Below are 22,420 nucleotides of genomic sequence, written 5' to 3'. Positions count from 1 at the left end.
ATCATTAAATTTTCTGGCTTTCTACTGTGGCTTTAGGTTTTGATTTTCAAGACCAACATGTTAGACTAAGTCTTCCATCTAAAATCACAGATTAGAGTTACCTAAAATGCCCTTAGAGTCTTTCTTAAAATTTTTAAACTTTTAAACAATTTTATTGTTGAGAATATTACAGATGTTCCCCGTTTTCCTCCCTTTGCCAGACTTCAATGCACTATTGCTTGTGTCCATAGGCTATGCATATCTATATATATAAAGAACCAGGGTCGTAACATCCACAACGACTGGAGGCTCGACCAAATGCCAGGCTGAATTGCTGACCTCTCGGAGAGAGAGAGAGGCAGGGCTGATCAGCAGTGGCAGGGGCTGCTGGCAAGGTTGGGAGAGAGAAGCAGGGTGATCAGACCTTGTCTTCCCGGCCTTGCCAGCTGCCAAGCCTCTCTCTCTCTCCCAGAGGTCAGCAGTTCAGCCCACTGCCAGCAGCCTGGGGTAGCTGCTGATCAGCACTGCCTCTATGATCAGGCCCCATTGATAGGCCCGGAGATGCTGACTGTCATAGAAACTGACCAATCAGAACCAAATCTGGGTGAATTTCAAGGAGCCAATGTTTTTTTTTTAAAGATATATTTTTTTTTATTGATTTTTAGAGAGGAAGGGAGAGGGAGAAAGAAATAGAAACATCAATGATGAGAATCATTGATCAGCTGCTTCCTGCATGCCCCCCATTGGGGATCGAGCTCCAACCCTGGCATGTGCTCTTAACTGGAATCAAACCCAGGACCTTTCAGTTTGCAGGCCAACGCTCAAACCAGCTAGGGTAAATGGTATTGTTTTTAGTTTCTCTTTCTGAGAGTTTATTATTGGTGTATAAAAATGCCATTGATTTCTGCATGTTTATTTTGTATCCTGCTACTTTTTAGGTTCTCATTACTGAGTATGCTTGGTGGAGTTGTTACATCCATGAAAACAAACAAAAGTGTTTATGAATTTCTGTGTAACACCTACTCTTTGCTTTATTTTAAAAAATAGTTAGTGAAGGATGTGTTAATTTTTCTCTGACTGATACACCTACCCAAGGAATACCTTTTCACCATTATATTTGCTATGAGGAGAAAGAATATGTATTCTGGAGATGTTTTTGTAACTTTTTCTCTATTAACATCAGGCAGCAATTGAGGCTGGAGCAAGCTCATAGAAGTTATTTTTAATTGCTTAAACCAGTGGTCGGCAAACTATGGCTCATGAGCCACATGCGGCTCTTTGGCCCCTTGAGTGTGGCTCTTCCACAAAATACCACGTGTGGGCGCGCATGTACAGTGGGTTTGAAACTTCGTGGCCCATGTGCAGAAGTTGGTTTTCGGCTCTCAAAAGAAATTTCAATCGTTGTACTGTTGATATTTGGCTCTGTTGACTAATGGGTTTGCTGACCACTGGCTTAAACCAATGTATAAATTCCACATGAAACAAATATTTGTGGAACACTTACTATGGTACTCAGCACTGGCACTGCAAAGATAAGTAAGACATGATCTCTTTCCCCACCCAAAAAGTAGTTTCATGAGTAATACAGACTTTAATATAAAAGTTACCAATACAATGTAATAAAGATTGTGATAGAAATATAAATATCTGTAAGTCTTCAATGGGTGACCTCCCTGTAGGCAAGGAGTTTGCCAAGGAAAAAAGGGAATAAGGACACTGGAGATGAAGGAATAATATGTGCAGATGAGTAGAGATTTTTAAGATACTGCCTGCTAGGATGTGTAAGGAAAATGAGAGGTATGGCAGGAGATGGGGCAACAGTGGTTTAGTGGACCAAATTGTGTGAATCTTTGTCTATAGTGCTAACTTGATCTGTAGTACTTTCTACTGTACCACTCTGGTATTTTCTCTGTTTGTGAGACCAGGTCAAATTTGGAAGGCTTCTTGGCTCACCTGCATTATGTGTATAACAGAAAATTTCATTAGGACACATGAATAGTTAAATGAATTCTGATATTCCTGGAGGGAAAGAATGGAATAAAGTTTTATTTGATTTCAACTTGTCTTATTTTCTCTATACTATCTTCAATATGAAAGTCATTTGACAATGGATTCACATTGTAAAAGTCAACTTTATACAGATACAGCAGCAAAGAAACATATTGTAATATTAATATAGCATAGAATCTCAACTAGTAGTCATCTGCTCTATTTTACATGAATATGAAAATAATTTTTCTTTCTTATATTTTCTTTACAAACTAAGCCTGTTATAAAACACTCAATCTCAAGCTACTCTTCTTCAGAATATTGCAACATATTATAAACTAGAGGCCCAATGAATGAAATTGGTGCAAGGGGCTCGGCCATCACAGTCCCGGCTTCATCCAGAAGGTCGTCTGGAAGGTTGTTCGGCTGTCCAGTCTAATCAGCATATTACACTTTTATTATTATAGATATGTTGAATAGTTACAATGAATAAAAAATAAAATGGCAAAAATTTAATGTGAATTAGTTAATAGATTTGACTCATCTCTAAGATGTCTTTTCTGAATATTAAAGAATTTTTAACATTTTTTCCAAGAAAATCTACTTTTGAAGTTATCTATTTTAACAACTTATTGAAGTTGGCTCATTTTAGACTATTTAATATGAGCTTTATAGATTTGTTGCTAGAGAAAGCAGCTATAGAATACATGTTGTTTTAGCCAAGAAAATTGTTTCCAAAGAAAGAGTTTTATCTTCTAATTTAAAGAAGAATAGATTTCTAATATAAAATAGAAGCCCCAACATGAAAAAATTGCAAATAATCTTGGAGATGATTAAATTTCACTTGGCTCTTTGATGCAAACATATTTTGTAGGGTGATATTACAGAAATGAGTTAATTAAAATGTGTCTGTTACTATTTTGTTTGACAGTTTATTTTGTTTATTAGATTCCACATATAAATGAGATCATTGGTATTTGTCTTTCACTTAGCATAACCCCAGGTCCATCCATGCTGTCGCAGAAGGTAAGATTTCCTTCTTTTTTTATGGCCACATAGTATTCCATTGTGTACATATATCACAACTATTTTATCCACTTACCAACTGATGTCAGAGGGAGTGAGGAGTGGATGAAAGAAGGTGAAGGGATTAGCCAAAGAACATATATGCACAACCCATAGACACAGACAACAGTGTGCTATTGGCCAGAGGGGAAAGTTCAGGGGAGAGGTGCAAAGAGGGCTGAGTGGAGGTGGGCAAAGGAGGTAAAATGGAGACATCTGTAATAGTGTAAAAAATAAAAACAAAACAAAACAGGCCTTCACTGAGAAATGCTAGATGTCCTTGGAATATATATATTTTAAATTTTATTTTATTGTTTAAAGTATTACATATAGTAGTACATATATCTCCTTTTTGTCCCCATTAACCTTCCCCCAGCCTCCCCTACCCCCTGTCGCATGCCTTCATCCCTCCCGCCCCCCAGTGTCTTGTGTCCATTGGTTGTGCTTATGTGCATGCATACAAATCCTTCAGTTGATCTCTTTACCCCCTTCCCCAACACTCCCCAGCCTTGCCTTCCTGCTGTAATTTGACAGTCTGTTCGATGCTTTACTGCCTCTGTATCTATCTTTTTGTTCATCAGGTTATAATGTTCTTTATTTTCCATAAATGAGTGAAATCATGTGGTATTTTTCTTTCATTGCCTGGCTTATTTTACTTAGCATAATGCTCTCCAGTTCCATCCATGCTGCGGCAAATGGTAGGAATTCCTTTTTTTTTTTTTTTTAAATAGCAGCATAGTATTCCATTGTGTAGATGTATCATAGTTTTCTAATCCACTCATCTGTTGATGGGCATTTAGGCTGTTTCCAATCTTAGCTATGGTGAATTGTGCTGCTATGAACATAGGGGTGCATATATCCTTTCTGATTGGTGTTTCTAGTTTCTTAGGATATATTCCTAGAAGTGGGATTACTGGGTCAAAACTCAAAATGGATAAAGGACTTAAACATAAGACAGGAAACTATAAAAATACTAGAGGAATCCACAGGCAGAGAAATCTCAGACATATGCCCAAGCAATTTCTTCACCGATACCTCTCCTAGGGCAATGGAAACTAAAGAGAAAATAAACAAATGGGACTACATCAAAATAAAAATCTTTTGCACAGCAAAAGAAACCATCAACAAAACAACAAGAAAGCCCACTGTATGCGAGAACATATTTGCCAATGTTATCACTGATAAAGGTTTAATCTCCAACATTTACAGGGAACTCATCCAACTTAATAAAAGGAAGATAAATGATCCAATAAAAAAATGGGCAACGGACCTAAATAGAATCTTTTCAAAAGAAGTCAGAAGGAAGGCCAAGAGACACATGAAAACACGCTCAAAGTCACTAATTATCCGAGAGATGCAAATCAAAACGACAATGAGATACCATCTCACACCTGTCAGAATGGCTATCATCAACAAATCAACAAACGACTAGTGTTGGTGAGGATGCGGAGAAAAAGGAACCCTCGTGCACTGCTGGTGGGAATGCAGACTGGTGCAGCCACTGTGGAGAACAGTATGGAGTTTCCTCAAAAAACTAAAAATGGAACTCCCATTTGTCCTTGGAATATTTTTAATGTTTATTGCTCTGTTCATTAGTTATTTTCTACATAGGCATTTGCTAATTGGAAGCTTAAAGACACATGCTTAAAATTATAATAAGATGAATGAATATCACCCCAAAATGAGTCTGCTACTTAAAGATATATAACCTCTTAAGGTTTCTTTGTGGAAAAAAGTAAGTTGAGTTGCTGACAAATTAAACTGGTCCTAGCATAGGAACTATGATCATTTTGAGCCAATAAATGCAAATCCCTGCATACTTGCCTGGCTTTTATAATCAATCTGCTTTCCTTCAGTTTGGATTTAATGCCCCAAATTGTTCACAAACACAGATGGAGTAGAGGTTTCAGAAGGTTGATAGATAATTTTATTATTGGATGATTAAAATGTGTATTTCTGAACCACTCTGTAATTACTGGAGGGTCAGAATGATCTAGATTGGTGTTTATTTTGTTACATCCCTAGTTTATCTTGTGAGCATGCAGAATGGGAATCATGCTGAACTAAAGGCTACCATTCTCCAGATACATATGGTGAGATAGGCAACACTTGGGTCATATTGAAATCCATGGAGCATTTCAGTAATAATCTCTGATTCATTTTTCAGAATGAATTTATCTTAAGTAAAATGAATGTTCATTTATTCTTTAATTTATTCAACCAATATAGATTTGTTAAGCTCTAGTATTTGTCAGGTATAATTCTAGATGTTGGTGTATAGCAATGAACAAAATAAATAAAAGTCTTTATCAAAAGGGAAATTTTTGTTCCAGTGAACAAGGTGGACCATAAGCAAAGGAGTAAATATGTAAAATGGCATGTGGTAAAAACTGTTCTAAAGAAAAATAAATTAGGGTAAGGAGAAATGGAGAGCAGAAGGGATGCTGTAAGTGCTAGTTTATGTGAGATGATCAAAAAAGGTTTCAGATAAGGAAACAACATAAGCAGAGAACTGAAGAACATGAAGTAGGCCTAAGTAGAAATTTGGGCACAGTGGTTATTAGGCAAAGAGAACTTCAAGAGCAAAGGCTAGAGTATGTGGTAGTATTTTCATTTCTACAGAAAAGGAGGTTGGGATAGAAAAAAGGATAGCAACCTGGCAGAATCACACAACTGATGGTGGGTGCTGCTGGGATTTGAACATGGTTTTGCAGAAAGATGAAGGAAGTATAGAGAAGATTTAGCTATGTCTCAGAAAGAGCATTTTAGGCAAAACCATGGCCCTTAGGAGAGCATATCCTTGGTGTGTCACAGGACCAGGAAAGAAATGAATGAGGCTGGAACAAAGGGATCTAGGGAGAGAGTGGTAGGATATAAAGCTCTGGAGGTGACATGGAGTGGGGGCAGGGAGGGACATAGATGTGTAGAACCTTGTATGTTGTTGTATGGGCTTCTAGTTTAATTCTATTTTAAACTAGAAGCCCAGTGCACGAATTCGTGCATGGGTGGGGTCCCTCGGCCTGGCTGGCGATCAAGGCCTATAGGGGGACCAGCTGGCTGTGGGGAGGGAACCCGGGAGGTTGGTTGGCAGCGGGGAGGGCCATGGGAGGTTGGCTGAGGGAGCACACTGACCACCAGGGGGCAGCTCCTATATTGAGCATCTGCCCCCTGGTGGTCAGTGCATGTCATAGTGACTGGTCAACTGGTGGTTCTGCCGTAATGGCTTTTATATATATAGATAAGGGTTTTGAGCAGAAAAGTGACATGTTATTATTTATGTTTTCCAAAGATACTCTAGCTGCTGTGTGAAGAATATCCTGTAGGGGTGGTAAGGGTGCCAATAGGGAAATCATTTAGTTAACTATTGCAATAATTTAGATCAGAGAGTGATTATTTGGCTTGTTCTAAGGTGGAGGAAGGGGTGAGGAGTAATTGCACTCTGTCCATATTTTGAAGGAAGAGCCATCAAGATCTGCTGATATTATAGTGAAGTTTTAGCAGAAAAATCATAATAATTACATAATCAAAGCAAGCATGTTTGAATTGGTTCCCTGAGAATAATGCCCACATTCAAAATCTGCATTTTTAAAAAAAATCCTCACCTGAGGATATATTTTCCATTGATTTTCAGGCAGAGTGGAAGGGAGGGGGGAAGGAGGAGAGAAAAAGAGAGAGAAACATTGACGATCTCACAAATATTGGTTGCCTCTCGCATGCGCTCCAACCAGGGTGAGGATTGAACCCACAGCTGAGTTACGTGCCCTTGACCAGGAATCGAACCCGCAATCCCTCGGTCTGTGGGCTGACACTCTAACCACTGAGTGAAAGCAGCCAGGACAAAAATCTGCATTTTTTAAAAACTTGAATGCTTCTAGCATCTTCCTGCTGGTAACATTTTCTGTTTGACCTAAATAATGCTGCTTAGAAATTATTCATTCAGCCTTCATTTATGCCAAGAATGCATAACCAACATCTTAGACGCCTGCACGACATATTTGTGGAACATTGCATATCAATTTTTGTTGCAGCAAGCTCTGCTGTGTTCGGTTATTTTTAGATAATGAAGTCATCTGAAGCCCTATTATCCACAAGAGAGAATCTGGTCTTTTGACGACATTTTAATTAATGCAAGCATTTATACTAACACACATTAAAGACATACTGTTTTATTATGAAGGCTAATTTAAGAAAGATGAAAATGGCAATTGGAAAAATATGCAAATGAGTGTTCCTACTTAATGCATTTGGAAGAAAATTATCTTGAATTATTAAATTTATGTATTATCTCACATCACTATACATTTCTTATTTTATGTTTCCTTTAAGTTAAAGTAATTGATGATGTTAGGTGGAGTAAAAAATAATCTCTTCTCCAGGGTAGGTGAAGTATTTATTCCAGTTATAGTGATATATACATTAGCATGATAAATTTGATGACTTGAATTATATGCAGATATTCTAAACCAACTGCAAAGTTGATTATGTCTTCAGTTAGCCTCAGTGGGCAGGTAATCAGTTCTCTTGAGATAGGTTTGGATTGGGATTTGGGATTCATAAATATCTAGCTGCTTGTAATCATGGTGTAAAATAGGACTGCCCAGGAATGTGTGTATTAGAAAATAATGCCTGGTATTGAACCTCGGTGACACTTCTGTATGAAGGGTAGGTGGAAGAAGAGGAGTCATCCAAAGCAGCTGAATGCTGAGGCAGGCCAAAGAATCAGGGGTGAGAGGCATGCAAACAAGTTGGAGGAAATGTTAGGAAGTGTGTAGTTATCGGTGTTAAATATTATAGAGAGAACAGATGGCACAAGGGTTTAAAGTAATAGATTGGACTTGGTAATTTGATCTTTTACAAGAACAGTTTCAGTGGTATGCTGAAGATAGAAGACAGATTTTAGTGAATTAGAGAAAAGGTAGATAAGAAAATGAAGTCAGAATACAGACGCTTCCTAAAAGCTTGAAGGTGAGAACTCATATGTGATAAACCAGAAGAAGTGAGGGCATGAGTATTGTAGGTCAAAAGCAGGGAGCCCATGGAGAGGAAAGACGGGGAGGAAAAGAGACTAATTGTTGGAATGGGAACCAAGCTGAGGCATCAATGAGAACACAAGGGAAGGCCGGGTTTTTGTAGGAGAAGGTTTCTTCCTTTTGATAAAAAAGTAGAGAAAACAAAGATGGCTGTGGTGGAGGTAAATTTTCATAGAGTCTGGAGGGTGAGTTTGTGGGAAGAGAAGAAATCTGAGTTCAGAGCTGATAATCTCATCTTGTGCCTTTACCAGAACTACGCTTCTATTTATGATGTAAATAAAAATATTTCAGTTTATTTGAAATTAATTGATCAACTTTTCTTCTCAGTCTCCTCTCCCCTCACTGGATAACTACAATATCTTTTGTGGAGATTTTGCTATATTATTTTAAGTATGTATTTTTAGCATGTGATAATATAGTCAGGAAGCTGGTATAATAGACATAGAAATAAAGCCATGATTATTCTACACATACTTACAGAAGGAAAAGCATTAAGCAAGCATATCTAAAACATTTTTTACTTCAGTTTGAAGAATTTATTACATTGGGAATTTTTATTTGGGGAAGGAGTACCAATATTGAACTGACTGCAGAGTTAATATTTTATTAGAGCAGGCCAGAATCATATATTTCACTGAATAAGCATGAGACATTTGAGAGATTGTTGACAGCTATCAGACTCTTACAAGTGACACAAAACCTGAAGTCAAACTGGACTCATTTTCTCCAACCCTCCTCCCCAACTGAAGTGTTTCAAGGTGTAAGAAGACTGAGCATCATTATTTAGGTAAAAGACAAAATGTGACTCTCTTCACAGGATAGAATTTCAGTAGCTAAATTGCATTATTAAATAATGTCTATCTTCTCTTTTATTGTTAATTTACTGTGCATAGATGAGCTGCAATAAAAGCCACACTTCCGGATGCTCAATGTAATCTAATATTTTCTAGATTAGCCCTTTTATCTTTCTGCTGTTGTTTTATTTCCCCCTTTTCTTTTTCAGAAAAAAAAGAAACACACAGCTAAGTTAATTGTTATAAACAAACAAACAAATTGTATATAAGCCAAATAAGATTATATTCTAATTATGCTAATATGAATTATTTTAAATAGGATCTAATCTCATGTGTTTGGAGAAAGAATCATCTTAGCTTTTTAGACAAAATGTGCCTAAGAATTCTAAATAATATTAGCCATTTATAGGTTAATTAGTTTCTGGACATAATTAAAGGTCATTATTCAAAACTGGAAATTAGATTCCCATTAGTATTTAATTCAACTCCTTTTTTATAGAATAATTTGTTGAGAAAGGGTAGGAAACTTTACAGAAAAAGACATTTCATTAGTCAAAAACATATCCAGACATGAATTACATGAATCTGTTAACAGATTACTTTTCCAGTTTATATTCCTAAGTAGAAGAACAAGAACTAGTTTTCCATTATTTTAGATGTTTGTGAACATTGTCTCTGTGTTCTTTCTAGAGTTAGTGGGAGTCTAGAGTCTATCTGTATTGAAACACTTAGGTGCTAAGATGTGGAAAAAGGGATTTACTCTCTCTTTTTGTTTCTCTAATGGGGGTGTGTGTGACATTTTGGGATGGTATGAAAAGTCTTTAATTGGATGCTTGAGTAGAATCTTTGGTTGCAAGTTAGAGAGTGGTGACAGTGCAAAATGGTCCTTTTTTTTTTTTTTTTTTTCATCTCTAGAATGAACATTTCCATTCCTTGGGGAAACTGTAGGCCTGAGAATGATGGAAGATATAGAAAAAAGTGGATATATACAGAATATTACAAGATAGGTCCACTATTATCCTCCCTTCGGTATCAGAACTAGTTAAGCAACTTATGGTAAATATCAGTTACTATTTAGTTCTTTTCCCTTAAAGTCTTTATTCACTTATTCAACAAATATTTGAGGAATACCTATTTGGACTGGGGATACAAGGGTGAGCAAGAAAGATATCATCCCTGCCCTGGTGAAGTTTAGAATCTAGTGTGGAGAAGCAGAAATTACACAATTTTCATAAATACAGATGCAAGTTGAATCTGTAGCAGTTTTAAGAAAAAGTGCAAGGAAACTTACTTAAATTGGGGGCAAGAGTGGAAGTGGGAAGTTAGCTCAGACATAAAGTGAATAAGTGTTAGCTAGGTCAAAATTGACAGAGTATTTGAGGATCATTTTGATGTGACTTAATCTCTTTTTCTAAATGATAAATTATAAATACAATGGGCACCTTCTGAATTATCACATAGATTTTTAAAAGGAAATTATTTTTTAAATTAACATAAAAATCAAAGTAAACATTTTCATGTCATCCTTCATGTACACTTGCAACAACAGTTGCAAAGGTCATGACATTTTATATACATTTTAAAAATTTGCCTTCTTTATATTTTTTGAACACTAAAGAGCAAGTTTTCTTATCATTAAACTAGAGGCTGGGTGCATGAAAATTCATGCACTGGAGAGGGGTCCCTCAGCCCGGCCTGCCCCCTCTCACAGTCCAGTAGCCCTCATAGACAGGAAGCAACTCAGCGATCACACCTCTGCTGCTGCCACTGCTGGCAGTGCAAGCCTCGGCCAGCCCTGGTTACCTGAGCCTCCCGCCAGCTCTGGGCAGCTGGGCAGCTGCCATCCAAGGCTTGCCTGTGCTGAGGGCTGGGCCTGGGCGGCTGGAGGGTTGAGGGGACTGGGGCACTCTGGAGGCAGGTGCGCTTCAAGACCAGGCCTGCCTGGGGGTGGGCCCGGCCTTGCCGTACCTGTCACCCTGGCAGGGCTAAGGGGACTAGGCACCACCATCTTGTGGCTGTGGGCGCCACCATTTCTGAGGGCATGGCAGTCAATTAGCATATTCCCTCCTTATTGGCTGTGAGTGCCGCCATCTTTGTGACAGCGTGAGGATCAATTAGTGTATTCCCTCTTTATTAGATTGGATTAGTAGATACACTTTGAGGGATTCCTTGTAAAACCAAAGGTATAAAAGGTCAGTATATTTCTGGAATGCTAAAAATTTTGGCATTTTGAATGTTGTCAGCTTTTCCTGAAAAAAATTAGTAAGCTAAGAACTTTATAGAACTGATTTCTTGTCTCCCAGGACTATAATTTATTCTATTTCAGAGAAATATCTTCAATGAAGGATCATTTGTCTTTAATAACTTTTAGATCTTGACATGTTTTAATCATGGTTCCTCAACCTTATATCGATTGTCTTGTGCCCTGAGCCTGAACTTCTCTTTCAGCCTTTCAGAGAGAACACATTGGGAAATCAGGATAGACTGGTAATGCTTGTCTTGTGAATTATCATATTACACATTTGCCATCTTTTACATTATCCCCACTTTTAAACTTTGCACTTGAATAACTTGTATACAGTAATTTCTGCAGATATTTATAGACACACAGGCTACGCTTATCCTATATAATAAAGAGGTAATATGCAAATTGACCATCATGCCCTCACATAAGATGGCCACCCCCATGTGGTCACAAGATGGCCACCACAAGATAGCCAGGAGGAGAGGGCAGTTGTGGGCGATCAGGTCAGCAGGGGAGGGCAGTTGGGGGGGGATCAGGCTGGCAGAGGAGGGCAGTTGGGGGGGACTGGGCTGGCAGGGGAGCAGTTAAGCGTTGATTAGGCTGACAGGGGAGGGGTTAGGGCGTGATCAGGCTGGCAGGGGAGTGGTTAGGGGGCTATAAGGCTGGCAAGCAGAAGCAGTTAAGGGCAATCAGGCAGGCAGGCAGGCAAATGGTTGGAAGCCAGCAGTCCCCCAAGGTGTCCCAGATTGAAGAGGATGCAGGCTGTGCTGAGGGACACCCCCCCCCCACCAGTGCACGAAGTTTGTGCACTGGGCCTCTAGTGAATATATGAATGCCTAAGCGTCTAGATAAAAAACAAATACTGCAGTCAACTATCAAAGGCTTTGTCAGCATGAGGCCAAACAGGCAGAAGTTTGTCTTTACTTGCTTTCTCTCCACTGCTGCAAATTCTTAGGTTACATCAAGACCAAACTTAGCCCGTGGGTAGACTGGATCTCATAGCTCTAATTCCATCAACATTATGTTAAAGCCACTGCTGTGAGTTAATTTTTATTCCCTCAAAATTCATATGTTGAAGTCCTAACCCTTTAGTACCTCACTATGTGACCTTATTTGGAAATAGAGTCATTGTAGATATAATGAGTTAAGATGAGGTCATGCTAGAGTAAATTAGACCCCTAATCCAATAACTGATGCCCTTACAAAATGGGGATATTGGGACACGTACAGTCCCCCCCCCCCCCCTGCATACACACACACACGGAGAATGCTATGTGAGGATATGAGGATGAGGGAAAAGATCAGGGCCACTTAAGACTATCAAAAAGCCATGAGAAGCTAGGTGGGAGGCATAGAACAGATCCTCCTTCACAGCATTCAGAAGGATCCAGCCTTCCAGGACCTGAGACAATAAATTTCTGTTTTTAGCCATCTCATTTGTGATACTATGCTACAGCAGCCCTAGCAAACTAATACACCTCAATTTTAATTGTTCTACCATGACTAGTCTAGTCTCCAATCCCCTAATGAAGAAAATATTACCTACTCTACAGCTCCCTCCTTGGATTGCCCAGCTTCCCTCATCTCTGTGATGCTCAGTGCCTCCTTCTTCCTCTTCCTCTTATGGAATATACACTTATTCCACTTCAGCTCTTTTAACACCTGCTCTACCCTACTGCTTCCCCTCCTCATACTTTGTTAGTTTCTTCCATCAAGCATTGCAAAAACCTTCCCATCTTTTAAAGTATTTCTTCTGCTTTTTAAAAAAACTTTAAATAAAATCTGGATTTTTTATTGTAATTATTGGGATAAACATATTTTGAAATCTACATTATGAAATAATGTCCTATAGCTAATATCTTGTCTCTGATTCTTTCTTCATTTGTCTACCACTATTTTTTCCTCCTCATACCTACTATGTCTGTTCCTTCCTTTTGTGATTCCCACATTCTGGACATCTCACTCTTATGCCAGGCTATTGATCCTCTGTATTCACTTGCTTTCTTAATTAGGCTGGATTTCTTGGTGTTTCTCTTCAATATTTTCGGTGACATCCTAAAATTCTTTGCAGTCTTGACTTTCTGACATATTCCTTATTAACAATAAGTTACTCACATTGGCCATTTCTCTGTTCCAACATTGTTGGGTAAAGTGAAAAAATAGTGTTGTTGAGTCCAATATTCATTTACTCTCAGCTGGGCCCTCACTGTTGCATAGCCATTATGGCATTCTTATAGCAATTCTTCTGTTCTAATCTCCTCTCTAATGCAATTCACTTCAGGTGTTGGTAAATCATCTTGTCTTCCACTTTGATGAGGCTCTACTATATGACATAGTGCCCTCCATATCTGGAAATAGAATTCCTCCTACAAATAACTCAATTATTTGTATTCCTCATAATTTCTATGGAATCAACAAGTGTAGGCCTCCAAATGTGAACCCAAATTTTCTTTGCTGAGGATTTTTCATGTGTATATCCTAGCCTGAAGTTCAAGTAGCATTTTTGCCATTCCCAAGTAGGCTTTAAAATGTCCCAACTTCATGCCTTTGCTAATGTTTCATGTAAGTGCTATTATTTTTCACTACCCATCTTGTTTATTTAAAATAATTTCCACCTTTCAAAACTCAACTCAAATGCTGCTTGTTCATCAAACCTTTCCTTATCACCTAGCTGGTAGTGATCTTTTCCCCTTTTATGGCATACATTCCACAAATAGTATGATAATTATTATTATAATGTATGCATTCACCTTTTTAAAAATTATATTTTTATTGATTTCAGAAAGGAAAGGAGAGGGAGAGATAGAAACATCTACAATGAGCGAGAATCATTGAGTGGCTGCCTCTTGCATGGCTCCACAATGGAGATCGAGCCCACAACCTAAGCATGTGCCCTGACCAGGAATTGAACCATGACCTCCTGCTTCATAGGTTTACACTCAACCACTGAGCACACCTTCCAGGATTCTTGTCCCAGCTTTACAAAGGGTGCTGCAATCTGGAGAAAGGGGCTGATGCGTAGATTCAATAAGGAGTCCAAGGACGAAAGATAATTTTGAAAGGCATTGGGGGTCAGAGGATCTTCAGCTAAAGGAGCTAAAAGACTACCCCTTGTCTAAGGACCCTGTGCTATTTATTAACACAATTTGTCCTAAGGCAAGGTGGAGATAATACACTTCAAAGGGTAAGGTTTACAGAAGCATTGTCAGTTTGGGGAATAGCCTACAGCTGTTCAGGTGTTTGGCCAACAGGAGGCAATAACATGCAGATTTAAGATGCCCTGAGCTGTCTAGTAGCAAACGAATATCCTATTCAGGTTTGGGGGAAGTGCCGTTTAGCTGTTCCAACAGGTAAACTACATATGTGGCTCAGCCTTGTTGAGCCGCCCAAGCTTCACCAACCTTTTGATGAAACTCTTGTAATTATTACATGCTGGAATTGGTTCCCAGAACACACCGGCCAAGCTCAACTTTTCTTTATTAAAGGATTCTAAATTTTTATAGGTCAGGAATGCAATTTTATTAATCTTTATATCTCCTATGTTACCTGCATATAATAGATGAAAAAATAGCATTTAATAAATAAATACTAGTAATTTTTAAATGGCTGTCAAATAATTATAGCCAAATGACTACTAGTAGTTGCATGTTTAATTATTCATCCAGGTATGTGGAAATATTTAAATATAGAAATCTCCGTATAGAAACCTCATTTTTTCTAGATGATAAGATAATCTTACAAAACCAAACCAAATGCTGATCTAGTTTGGTCACTATAGATTTGTTTCCATTTTCTAAAATTGCTAATAAGAATTTTAATTTTTTTCTGTGAGGTAGGCCTGTAGTGCTATGAACTTCCCTCTCAGGACTGCTTTTGCTGTTTCCAGAGATTTGGGGTTGTTTGGTGTTCATTTTCATTTGTTTCCAGGAAGCTATTTATTTCATTTTTTATCTCATTGGTAACCCATTCATTGTTTAATAACATGCTATTTAGCTTCCATGTGTTTGAATGTTTTTGAGTGTTTTTACATAGTTGATTCCTAATTTCATTCCATTTTGATCTGAGAAGATGCTTGTTATGATTTCAATCTTCTTGAACTTGTAGAAACTTGTTTTGTGTCCTAACATGTCCTTACATGGGTCTATCTTTGAAAATGACTCAGGTGCACTTGGGAAGAATGTATATTTTGCAGCTTTTGGGTGAAATGTTCTATAAATGTCAATTAAATCCATCTGACCCAGTGTATCATTTAGAGTCACTGTTTAATTTTCATACACTTGTTAATTTTCTGTCTGAAAGATCTATCTAGTGAAGTCATTGGGGTGTTAAACTCCCCTACTATGACTGTATTGTTGTTGATCTCTCCCTTAAAGTCCTCTAGAAATTTTAAAATATATTTAGGTGCTCCTATATTGAGTACATATATGTTTACCAGGGTTATATCCTCTTGTTGGATTGATCCCTTTAGTATTATGTAGTGCCCTTTGTTGTTTCTTGTGATGGCCTTCATTATGAAGTCTATTTTGTCAGATATGAGTTTTGTTACCCCAACTTTTCTTTTTTCATTTCCATTTGCAGGGAAATTTTTTTCAATTCATTCACTCTCATCCTGTTTCAGTCTTTTATTCTGAGGTAGGTCTCTTATAGACAGCATATAATTGGGTCATGTTTTCACATACATTCAGTTACTCTATGTCTTTTGACTGGAACATTTAATCCATTTACATTTACAGTTATTATTGTTAGGTATTTATTTATTGCCATTTTAATTCTTTATGCCTGTGTTTTTCCCTCTCTTTCTATTTCTTCTTCTTACAGCAGTTCCTTTAGGATTTCTTGCATGGCTGGTTTGGTGGTGATAAACTCACTTAACCTTTTTTTTTTTTTTTTTTGGTCTGGGAAGCTCTTTATTTCACCATATATTTTGAATGATAGTCTTCCTGGATATAGTAATCTTGGTTTCAGATCCTTGCTTTTCATTACTTTGAGTACTTCATATCATTCTATTCTTGCCTGTAGAGTTTCTGATGAAAAATCAGCTGACAGCCGTATGAGAGTTCCTTTGTAGGTAAAAAATTGATTCTCTCATTGTCTTTAATTTTTGGCATTTTAATTATGATGTGTCTGGGCATAGGCCTGTTTGGGTTCTTCTTGCTTGGGACTCTCTGTGTCTCCTGGTCTTGTGTGACTCCATTATTTCTTCAAACACATTCTTTATCCCTTGCTCACTTTCTTCTCTTTCTGGCACAACTATGATGTGAATATTATTATGTTTTATGTTGTCCCACAGTTCCCTTAAGCTGTCCTGTTTTTTAATTGTTTTTTTTTTCTTTTTGGTTCTCTGATTGTGTGATTTTTTCTATCCTGTCTTCTAATTCACTGATCTGATCATCAGTTCCTCTTAATCTGCTGTGTATTCCTTCCACTGTATTCTTTATTAGTATTGTGTCATTTGTCATAGTTATTATATCTTTTCTCATGCTGTTGAGCATCTTTGCCAACATTATTCTGAACTCTATGTCTGAAAATTTCTTTTCTACATTTCATTTAGCTCTTCTTCTGGAGAATTCTCTTGTTCTTCTGTTTGGGGTTTGTTTTTTATCTCTGCATTATGGCTGCCTGTTTTAGTTTGTGACTATGAATTAGGTAGTTTTGCTAAGCCTCCCAATCTCTAGTGCAGGACAGTGTCAAACACTGCTTTGACTAATTAGATCAGGCAAAGACTCAAAGCCTCCAGAGTCCCACCTTGGCTTGAAGACTGATTTTATTCAGTCTTTATTAGCCTCAGACAATTGCCCACAGATTGGGCGAGAAGTTTTCCAACAGAGTGGGTCAATTGCTTCTTCCTGGAGGCTAATTATTATTCTCAGTCTCTTAATGGTCCTCAGAAACTCTACAGGGTGGGGTAAAAGGTCTTCTAATAGGGTGGGGCAACTATCTTCCCTGGATAGCAAATGTCTGTCTGAGAATTATATTCTCTGTAGAGTGATGAAATGACAGCACAGGAAACTAGGGTGTCTGCCTTCTGAACTCTAACCCCAGAGACCCAAACCCTGGCTTCTGCTCACACAACTCCAGTCCACTCTCCCCTCCATCTGCCAGAGTCCAAGGTGAGTGGCTGGACAATGAAATTTTGTGAGTTGGCCTTTTAAGAGGGTACCTGCATTTCCAGCTGTCTCTCCCTGTCAGATAGCAACACTTTTCACAGACAGATGTTATGTAGGCACCTTTCTCAGTTGTGGTGCTCCCTGGTGGGGGGTCCAGCTTGATGTTTAGACCTCAGCATTCTCAGTGGCAACCCCCTACTGATAAGATATCTCTCTGGAACTTCGTTCCTGTCTGTAGGAGCCCAGCCAGCCCTTTCTCACCTCTGCTCTTCCTACCAGTCTCTATGTGGTCTCTATTTTCCATCCTTGGTTATCAGGGTTCTCTTCAGCTAGTCTTCAGTTGATTATTCAGGATAGTGTTTTTGTATTTTAGTTGTAATTCTAGTTGGTCCTGGGAGCGAGTTACTCTGCCATCATTTTTAATCTCTGCTAATAAGAATTTTAAAGTGAATTGAAAACAGTGGTTAGCCTGGTTGATGAAATGTGATATGGAAACTTTGTAGTAACAGTTATCCAAGTAGAACCAAGTAAGGGTATTAGGTGGATGGAGTGAAGGATGAGGGTGATTAGATGGCCAAGGTACAGATCCTGATGGCTAACGGCATTTCATCTTTGCCAAGAGTAGAACCAAAGGAACTAAGTTTAAACTGAAGCACAAGCAATGTGGTGTACATAGGTCAAAAGTGATAAAATTGTACATTTTAAATATGTGCTGTTTACTGTACTTTTATTATACCTCAATAAAGTTATTTAACACATTCTTTAAAAAAAAAAAACAACCTTACCAAATGAAACCCAAATCAGCAACAACAAAAGTCTAGGGAATCTTATTAAAATCAATATTTTAATAACCAGTGTGCTTTAGTTTTTCTGTGGGGTGTTTTTTTTTTGTTTGTTTGTTTTTTACTCTAAGGTATTTTCTAATTTAGAGAGAAATTATGAGAATAAATTAATAAACAGATCTTTTTTCCCCTTTGTATATAGGTGAGTAAAAATGTGCAAAGCTGTCCAAAGTGCTGTTTTAGTGTGTATGTCTATGACAAATTTTGTAGATTTACTCTGATTATTTATGGTTTCCCAGTGGATTTCTAGTGTAGGCATTCTTTATACACTAACGTAATTTTGAGAAATGCAAATATAAAACCAGGGGGATAAATTCTGGACTTCTCTGTTCTGTGAACTCAGAAAAGCAACAATGGATAAAATACTGTCACTCAGGAATGCAAAAAGAGACTTATACCAAACATTCTGTTTTGTGCTTTAGTTAATTAATTAGACACATTTTTTCATGAGATATGCCTAGGAATTGCCCCTATCCATTTCATCTTAGCTCCCCTCCTGTCTTCTAATCCTTCTTTTTATAACTTCTGTATTATCCTTGGTGCTTAATTTAGTTGAAAAATGGAACTAGAAGATCTACAAATGAGTTTGTTTGGATTATAATGCTTATTTTGTTTTGTATAGTTTTGAGCCATACATTGTTGATTTGATGAGACATTTTGTTATTGGCGAATAAAGCATGTCCTTTTGAATTAGATAAGCCTAAATTTGAATTCCATTTCTGCCATTTATCCCCAGGGACTTTGAACAAGCATTTACTTTGCAGAGTTGTTAGGAGTTTTAAATGAAATAGGACATAAAACACGCAGCATAGTGCTTGGCACATAGTATTTAATAAATAGTGGCTATTATTCTGTTTCTATTTAGGGGGACATCTGATAATTTTCATTTAAACACCACAGGTTTTATTAGCCCTAGGTTCTCTTTTTATAATGTTAACAACTCGTAGCTATGAATCAAGTTTAACCCATGTCGCTTCCACCACTTTGCCCTTCAACTCCAACTTTTGCAAAGTACTTTCCCTGGGAAAGTGGAGAAGAGCTCCTGAGTTTCATGAAGTATTGCAAACATGGGGGGAGAGGGGAGACTGAATGCTGTCTCTTCCATGCAATGTTTCTATAACTTGCCCACACTCCACTGTCTTTTTTTGTTTTGTTTTGTTTAAATTTCTTTATTGATTAAGGTATCATATATTTGTCCTCATCCCCCCATTCCCATCCCACACCCCTCCCCACACATGCCCCCACCCCCCTGTTGTCCTTAACCACTGGTTAGGCTCATATGCATGCACACAAATCCTTTGGTTGATCTCTCCCCTTTATCTCCACCCTTCCCTATCCTCCCTCTGAGGCCCGACAGTCTGATCCATGCCTCCTTGTTTCTGGGTCTGTTCTTATTCATATGTCTATGTTGTTCATCACTTCCCCTAGATGAGTGAGATCATGTGCTACTAGAAATACACTTATAAGAACTGAAAATGAGACAAGCAATAATGGTTATGCTGAAAGGCATATGAATCAGTCTGTGTGCATTTCTTTCTGGGCCAACAGTTCTTTTGAGACCCAATTTTAATGTCAAACAGTTCCTTATGTGTACATGTCAGCAATGATATTCCAGTTCTGGATGGTGGACAAATGGTGGTAATGCAGGTCCGACCCTCTCTGGTTTGGTCCTGGGCAACCTGCAGTGACGCACAGCTGCTGACTGCTAGTATGGCAAGGTGACGTCAGCGTCTTCCATCTCTGGACTGCTTCTCTTCTGTCTTCATGGCTGGAGTAGTCCTGTCGATTCCTCTCTGTTGCCAGAATCCCCATGGTCTCGGAGTTGTTTTCTGAAAATATACAAACATATTCTCGACCAAAAGTTAATAAAGGAATGTTTTCTATAAATTTGACTTGGGATCCTTTTTCATTTTTTTACCCAAATGATTTTCCTCTGGCTTGTTTTGACACCATGTGTGTTTTTCATGAGTGTCTTGCTTTTAGCCTTACAATTAATTTTCTAAAGTACAAATTTTCTATATGTAATTTACCTACAGGATATTTTTCTTTACATGATATTCTTCTACTATCCCCCCTTTTTTAATTTAAATATTAGGAGGCTTTTGAAAATTTTATAATGTAGTCTTGATAGCTTTTAAATTTTACTTTTTGCACTATAATATGACTGCTTTAGGTTCATTACATGTTATGTAATTTTATCATGAGATGAACTACCAATAAAAATTTTAGTTAACGCTTTAGGAACTGCTTTTTGTCCAGTAGAATTAATTTTTCTAGAATATTTGCTTGTTTCAATTAGCCAATTTAAATTGACTACCATTTTACTGTCAAATTTATTACTCTGACAACAATCTTATTTTACCCTGTAAATATTAGTGGAAAGGATTATTTGCCTTCTTGAGTAGGCCCTGAGCATTCCTGGTGGTAGGCTGGATTTAGATATCAAAAACCCACTTCCCCACACCATGGGTACAAGACAACTCAAACAATTCTTGTTGCAGTGAGAGAGCAGCTGCTGTCAGCCATGTATCTGTCTGTTACCCGGGTCCCAATTTGAGCTAGGCATGGGAAGTTAAGCAACCATGGGGGCAGGAGACTTCCTTCAGAAGGGGTGAGTGTTCAGGCCCCTGCAAAGTTGGGGGGGGTGAGGGTCTGTGTCCCACCTCTGTTGACCCCCAAGTTCTCTCCTGATGGCCCCTCTGCAACTGTGCCTGTCTTAGGTTGTTCTCCACTGTCTTTTTTTGTCTTGTGTCCCCAGATTATTATTGCTGAGGAAAAACTATCTTTAGTACCAAGCACAGTAACAATGTTTGCTGTGAAGTTCTCTAAGCAAAGGATAACAGAACTTCTCTCACACCAAATGCTTGTTTCTGCTCAGAATTTGACATCATGATGGATTTAGCTCCTTGAGGAGGAGAAGAGCTACTTATGACATTTGAAGAAAATCTTTTTAAGTATCCTAATCTGTTTTTTCAGGTGATTGATATCATAAATTTTTCAAGAAAATATTTTCCTTTTCATTTGATACAAATAACGGTTATTAAGGACATTTCAACTTCAGCTTACAAAGGGGGCACTATAGAATTTTACACAAAAGTATCAAAAGATTTAGTGATTTTTTTTCACTTTTACTTTTCAGGAAAATATTATAGAAAAGAGTCCAAAGAAATCTTTAGCAATGTTTTTTAAATGAACAGAAAATTTAATTTTCATGTGATAATAGTTATAGAAACATTTTACCAGTTTCTTAGGTTCATTATACATACTCATGATATTGTTTTTATTGAAATGAATATGCAGCATTTTCCTATTTCCTTATTGCCTCTTTAATCATGAAGGCTCCTGCCAGGTCAGCATGGCTCAGTGGTTCAACATTGACCTATGAACCAGGAGGTCACGTTTCCATTCCCAGTCAGAACACATGCCTGGGTTGTGGGTTTGATCCCCAGTGTGGGGTGTGCAGGAGGCAGCCAATCAGTGATTCTCTCTCATCATTGATGTTTCTCTCTCTCTCTCTATCTCTCTCTCTCTCTCTCTCTCTCTCTCTCTTTCTCTCTTTCTGAAATAAATAAAAATATATTTTTAAAAAATGATGAAGGCTCCTGAGATTGTGTACATAGCCACAGTCACTTAAAAAAAAAACAACAAGGTTAGTTGGCCATTATTTAACGGATTTGGTAGTTTATAATGTACTAGAGGCCCATTGCACAATATTCGTGCAAGAATAGGCCTTCCTTCTCCTGGCTTCAATCTCAGCCACCTGGGAGCCTGCAACTCCTCCCTCCTAGCCATAGCACCACTCCTCTAGCTCCCTCCGCCGCTCTCCCTCCACCTCATAGCAGGCATCCCGCCCCTCCCGGCCACTCCATGTCTGTGTATGCAAATTAACTTTCAATCTTTGTTGGGTTAATTTGCATACTCACTCCTGATTGGCTGTGGGCATAGTAGAGGTATGGTCAATTTACATATTTGTCTATTATTAGTTAAGATAGTTATGTGTATCCAATTGAATAATAATTTCTAGTTTTGTTTTTGAAGATTTATTTGTTTTCTAAGAAAGTCATTTGATATGACATTATATTTTAAATTATTAGTCTTTTAAAATAAAGTGTAGGCATTATTAAGATTTGTTTTATTTTCCCCAATTTAAGTAGTTCTTTCTATAACCTGTTTTGGAGAACATGGGGCAAATTTACTTATATGAAATTTGTGGCTTGCTTATTGGAATTAAATGTTGCTAACTAGTTATAGAAAAATCTGCTGATTACACTTATGTTGAGCCTATGAACAGAAAGTATATAATTTGTTTTATATAAGAGTCAGTGAATTTATTACCCATAAATGATGCCAGGTAAGCAACCTTTGAATC

The sequence above is a fragment of the Eptesicus fuscus genome, chromosome 14, assembly GCF_027574615.1.
Source record: "Eptesicus fuscus isolate TK198812 chromosome 14, DD_ASM_mEF_20220401, whole genome shotgun sequence".
In the NCBI taxonomy this organism is placed as follows: Eukaryota; Metazoa; Chordata; class Mammalia; order Chiroptera; family Vespertilionidae; genus Eptesicus; species Eptesicus fuscus.
Note: the sequence above shows the minus strand (reverse complement) of the source record.